Source organism: Nerophis ophidion, linkage group LG04, assembly GCF_033978795.1.
Source record: "Nerophis ophidion isolate RoL-2023_Sa linkage group LG04, RoL_Noph_v1.0, whole genome shotgun sequence".
In the NCBI taxonomy this organism is placed as follows: domain Eukaryota; kingdom Metazoa; phylum Chordata; class Actinopteri; order Syngnathiformes; family Syngnathidae; genus Nerophis; species Nerophis ophidion.
Genome location: NC_084614.1, coordinates 39,721,178 through 39,727,704, shown reverse-complemented (window position 1 = coordinate 39,727,704; position 6,527 = coordinate 39,721,178). Strand labels below are relative to the sequence as shown.

The window sequence follows — 6,527 nt, the reverse complement described above, 5'->3', positions numbered from 1 at the left end:
CCCAGCATACTTCTGAAATATACATCCATCCATCCATCCATTTTCTACCGCTTATTCCCTTTCGGGGTCGCGGGGGGCGCTGGCGCCTATCTCAGCTACAATCGGGCGGAAGGCAGGGTACACCCTGGACAAGTCGCCACCTCATCGCATGGCCAACACAGATAGACAAACAACATTCACACTCACATTCACACACTAGGGCCAATTTAGTGTTGCATATTTTTTTTTTTTTTACATACGATGAAACAAACCGAAACAAAAACGCTAGAACCCTTTATTCAGCTAAAACGCATGGCCTGATGTTTGTTCATGCTGTGTGGTGACAGAATGAATGTCAACTATAAGTATTTTGACAAGCTCATTCATGAATAGTAATAAATTCCAACAAAAGCACTTGTTCGAGGACTTATTTTCGACATTTCCAGAAAATGTTATCAAAGTCCCGACATTACTTACGTTGTTACAGGTTGCGTTGTTACGCAAACAACCGGACTGGATGGTGAAACATTTCCAGATAACATTTTCTATTTCAGTCATTACGAAAAAAAAAAAAATAAAACAAATTAAATCAGCAAAACATAATGTTCAAAAAGTTCAAAATGATATGTAAATACAAAAAACCGTGGCGATACCAATTAAGGATAGTTGAAAACACGGATCGATACTAATGTAATTATATTCACATTCTTTTGTTCACGTGTGTGCTATTTATTTTCTTAAATAACAAGGGAATAAATGATTCGACAAAGGAGGATATGGGAGAAAAAGCCAAATAACTTGCACTCAATTTAATGATAGTTTTTGCTTACCCAGGAGGCAAAACACTTTGGTTCAACGTGGATTATAAATACATATCCTCTAAAACTGACTTTGAAACAACGTTGCAAAATAGTTGTATACGTAACTTGAGACAACATTGATGTCTAACGTTGGATCCACTTTGTTGGTTGAGAAATGACCAATTTCCAATGATCAAAGCAACATCACAACCTGTCATTGAATAAGTGTTTTCAAAAAGCATGTTGTTTTAATATTGTGTTTGTGTTGTAAAATATTGGTTGGAAAATGACCAAATTTGAATGGTCAAATCAATGACAGAACCTAACATTGATTAAACGCATGTTGTTCACATTAGGTTTGAGTAGTCCTGTAGGAGTGCTAAGAGCATATAGGGAATCTGACCACATGATTGTGGCGGTCCGTTCCCTATATGATCAGTGTCAGAGTTTGGTCCACATTAGTGGACGGCAGTAAATTGGACACCTTTTCCAGTGAGTGTTGGACTCCGCCAGAACTGCCCTTTGTCACCGATTCTGTTCATAACTTTTACGGACAGAATTTCTAGGCGCAGTCAGAACGTTGAGGGGATCCGATTTTGTGGTTTCAGGATTAGGTCTCTGCTTTTTGCAGATGACGTGGTCCTGCTGGTTTCATCTGGCCAGGATCTTCAGTTCTCACTGAATCGGTTGGAAACAGAGTGTGAAGCGACTGGCATGAGGATCAGCAATTTTAAGTTCAAGTCCATGGTACTCGTCCGGAAAAGGGTGGTGTGCTATCTCCGGGTGGTGGAGGACAAATTGCCCCAAGTGGAGGAGTTTAAGTACCTCAGGGTCTTGTTCACGAGTTGACTGTATTGATCCGTCGTGGTGAAGAAGGAGCTGAGCTGGAAGGCAAAGCTCTCAATTAACCTGTTGATCGATGTTCCTATCCTCACCTATGGTCGAGAGCTTTGGGTTGTGACCAAAAGGACAAGTGGCCGAAATTAGTTTAGAGTGGTGGGGCTCTCCCTTAGAGATAGGGCGAGAAGCTCTGTCCTTTGGGAGGAGATCAGAGTAAAGCCCTTGCTCCATCACATTGAGAGGAACCAGAGGAGGTGCTTCGGGCATCTGGTCAGAATGCCCACCGAACACTTGCCTGGGGAGGAGTTTAGGACACGTCCGACTGGTAGGAGGTTATGGAGAAGGCTGAGGACACGTTGGGATGACTATGTTTTTAAACTGGCCTGGGAATGCCTTAGTCGGAGCTGAACAAAGTGACTGATGGAGAATGAAGTCTGAGCTTCCCTGCTCAGGCTGCTGCCCCCACGACCTGACCTTGGATAAGCGGAAGAAGGTGGGTGGATGTTTATTAGAATTAAACACAAAGGACAAGCCTTATTAATGAACAATTTGACATAATATTTGATGTAACAATATCAACAAATAATATACAATATTCCCTATTGCAGTGACTCTCAATATTTAGTGCGTGTACCACTAGTGGTACGTGGGCTCCATTTAGTGGTACGCCAAAGAATCAGTTAATCAAACATTCAAACACACTGTTACTGGTCGAACTGTGTGTAATGTTACAGGGGTCAACAATGTGAAATATACCTGTTGAATAAAACCTCTGCCTTGTTTTTAATGAATATTTAGGCGTACTACACAACTGTATTTCAATGCTGATCATTATGGAGGTATTTTCTGAGGTGGTACTAGTGATAACATTTGATAACCAATTTTCTTTTACACAACCATTGTTGAAACAAGACAAAGTGCAAAAAAATGTTCTATCATCCGCCCATTTTCTACCACTTGTTCCTTTTGGCAACAAGTCAGCAAAATAACTAAACAGAAGCAAATACTACAGTAGGCTGTCAATTATTTAAACCAGGGATGTCAATAATGCGATAAGTTAGATAAGTTTAAAACTGAGCAGAATTTTTAAATCAAAGAAACTGCTGTTGTAAATGTGTCCACTGGATGTCGCAATAGCAATTCTATTTAGCAAGTAAATAGCTTATACTGGGACGAGCAGCAAGACTTCTCCGTTTTGACCAAACATAAAAGGAACATCAGTAATATAAACAATTGGTAACCGCATTTTTATACAGCATGAACCACTGAGGCAGTTCATACATAGAAGCGTCTTTATTTATGCTTTATTTAGTTTTTTGTTCAATCTTATATGGACTGTGACTTAAAGTTTAACTGCTTTGTAGATATACTGAGGTAAAGTCCAAGTTCATTGTGTTCTTCATTGTGTTTTTGAAACTGCACATTTTTTTCCTCAGAATTTTTCACTAACTTGAAATGTTTTGACAAAATGATTATTGGTGATATGTACATTTTCAGAATGTGCTTGTTCTATTTTGGCAAAAAAAAAGAAAACAACCTGAAGTTGTTGTAGCTATATTTTTAAGTTATCAGGTTGATTGGCAACACTAAATTGGCCCTAGTGTGTGAATGAATGTGAGTTTGAATGTTGTTTGTCTATCTGTGTTGGCCCTGCGATGAGATGGCGACTTGTCCAGGGGGTACCCCACCTTCCGCCCGATTGTAACTGAGATAGGCACCAGCGCCCCCAAAGGGAATAAGCGGTACAAAATGGATTGATGGATGAATGCCATGATTTTAACCGTCTGGCCAACATGCCTTTTCTTCCATGCGGCCGCTGAGCTAAAATGAGTTTGGAACCCCTGATATAAACCCTTTGGCTCCTAAGACCCCTGTACTCAGACGCATACTATTCCTTGAGTAATTTAACAAACAACACAATCCCGTGGGGACGGCGTGGCGCAGTGGAAGAGTGGCCGTGCGCAACCTGAGGGTGCCTGGTTCAATCCCAGCCTAGTACCAACCTCGTCACGTCCGTTGTGTCCTGAGCAAGACACTTCACCCTTGCTCCTGATGGGTGCTGGTTAGCGCCTTGCATGGCAGCTCCATCCATCAGTGTGTGAATGTGTGTGTGAATGGGTAAATGTGGAAGTAGTGTCAAAGTCCTTTGAGTACCTTGAAGGTAGAAAAGCGCTGTACAACTACAACCCATTTATCATTTATCATTTGCTGGGAACAGAACAATTTGGATCTGACTGACCCAATACTTATGCACATGCATCGACATGATTGACATTTGTATCAACCTGCCCATCCCTCATGTCCAAACGCAAAACATATATACACAAATAATTATATTTTTTTCACATACGGAAGATTAAATTGAAAATAACAACAATTTTAACTATGCTTGAAAACTCGAAGGGGGATATATAATAGTGCCGTATCCTAATTGTACTTGTGTGTACTTTAAAGTCCCACGTAATTTACATGACATTACCTAAATAAAGACAATGCGGTGATTGCAGTCACATAAATGACATGACTCCATCGGGCCAGCATGTGTTGCCATACATCACACCTAACAATAAATACGCCACAATTTTCCATAAACATCATATCGCAACTTTTTCACAGAGCACGACATATGCGCCAGGTTTTTCCCACGGACACAAAAAGGAACCGTGTCGGCAACTGTATTGGGAAAAACCCGGGAGCCGAGATGGAGCGGGGAGGTGGGAGGGGTTTGTTGCATGTGACGTCACCGGCTGTGTGGAGGAGTATAGGCTGTGCTGTCAGCCCAGTGTCAGTCTGATGAAGATTGGCATGCAGGTAAGCTGTCATTCATTTTCAATGTCAGTGCTTTGCGAGCAGGGCTTTACCACTTGAGCGGCCTTTCCCCCCACTTCCCTCCCCGTCATTACAAAAGGCAGGACATTGTTCATGGAGTCAAGACAGGCAAGCCAGGCCGGGAGTGAGAGAGGCTGGGAAGGGAGGGCGGGAGAGCGAGGGAGGAGGAGGAAGGAGAGGAAGGGAGAGAAAAAGAGAGGGAAAGGAGGGAAGATGTGTTTTTGTGCCGGACTCTTTAGTCAAGTGGATTTTTTTCCCTTTCCTTTTGGATTTTAATTTGCCGGTTTTTCCTTTTGCCGTGCATGCATTCAGGGTTCTCTTGTGAAGACGGGGAAAAGGCAAATGTTAGTTTGGAAAAATGCATGGTCGCGGACTGATCTCACGCCGCACTCCTGATAAATTACTACCTTAAAAAAAACAAACAAATAGTGCACAGGCGCGTTTGTTTTGATTGGCACACTTAGTTATTTTAAAAAAAAAAAGGTAATGCACATTTCAAATTTTAACCACTAAAGACATGATTATTAATATGTGTTTTGTGTTGCTGGGTGGTTCTTTACATATGAGCAAGTTTAACAGTGTGTGTTTGGAAGAAAACAGCATTTCTTCATTACATGACAAATTGAAACCTTACTTTTGATGAAATGTCCTCATTGGATTGTGTTTGATATTTAAATGAATTATATGACTCTCACAAACAATTACTTTCTTTATAGAAGGATAGTTTTATTGTCACGGTACACATGTGCAATGATATTGGCAGCTCTTTTTTTACAGTGCACACAAGTCTATATGTTTACAGCTGAATAAATACAAACAGGAACATTAAAGTACAGAAGTATAACATGTATTTTAACTAAAAAAACAGTTCAAGAAGGGAAAATGTTTATTTGTGTATATATATATATATATATATATATATATATATATATATATATATGTATATATATATATATATATGTATATATAAACAAAAGTTTATGGGGTTACCATCTAGTGGTTAATTGAACGGAATATTTACTGTACTGTGCAATCTACTAACAACGGTTTCAATCAATCAATCAATCAATCAATCAATCAATCAACCAATCAATCAATACTACATTTCTTTCCCTTTGCCTTGTCATTTAATTGAACCTTAAATATGTGATCGCTTATGTACCTTTACATACAATCTCCAATAGACATAGCTATCGACTAAACATCCACAGATGTGCATGCTGTATGCAATCATATGTCCACAGCTAATTTTTAATCACATGCCCCCCCCCCCCCGCCCCCGCCCCACATCAGCCTAATTAAGCCAGTTGTGGACTAATTACATTCTTCCCTGAGAAATCACATAAATCATTTACACCTTACCTACTTTAGCTTATACTGACAGGCACGTTTGACATCTGCTGACTTCTGAGGATGTAGTGCTTTGTGATCGACACTGCCGCTGCTTCCTTTTTTTTTTTTTTTTTTTTTTTTCAGACAATTGGAAATGATTGGCTGCCTTTTGTCATTGTGCCCATTCATTTTGGAAGTTACATTCATAGAAAAACTCCAGGAGTTGAATAGACTCAGTACACGTCACACGTGCATCTGTGTACAAGGGATCATTTTAATGTATCACTAAAACTAGTTCAATCAATCATTTACGTCAGGGGTAGTGTTGTCCCGATACCAATATTTTGGTACCAAAATTATTTTGATACTTTTCGGTACTTTTCTAAATAAAGGGGACCACAAAAAAAAAAAAAAAACTTGCAGTACATTAAACGTATGTTTCTTATTGCAAGTTTGTCCTTAAATAAAATAGTGAACATCCAAGACAACTTGTCTTTTAGTAGTAAGTAAGCAAACAAAGGCCCCTAATTTAGTCTGCTGACATACGCAGTAAAATATTGTGTCATTTTCCAATTTATTATTTTGTCAAAATTATTAAGGACAAGTGGTAGAAAATGAATGTTTAATGTACTTGTTCATTTACTGTTAATATCTGCTTACTTTCTGTTTTATCTACACTACTGTTAAAACATAATAATCACTTATACTTCTGTTGTTTGATACTTTACATTAGTTTTGGACGATACC

At 39.4% G+C, this 6,527-nt stretch overlaps 1 protein-coding gene across 1 annotated transcript in view; it reads left to right on the top strand.

Annotated features, from left to right (window-relative positions):
* Positions 1 to 4,352: 4,352 nt before the first annotated feature.
* The window catches only part of pknox2 (pbx/knotted 1 homeobox 2), a 354,581-nt gene continuing 352,406 nt past the window's right edge, over positions 4,353 to 6,527 (top strand). Inside the window, exon 1 of the mRNA XM_061896425.1 lies at positions 4,353 to 4,430. The gene's annotated coding sequence lies outside the window, so the exon portion shown is untranslated. The remainder of the gene's footprint in view (positions 4,431 to 6,527) is intronic.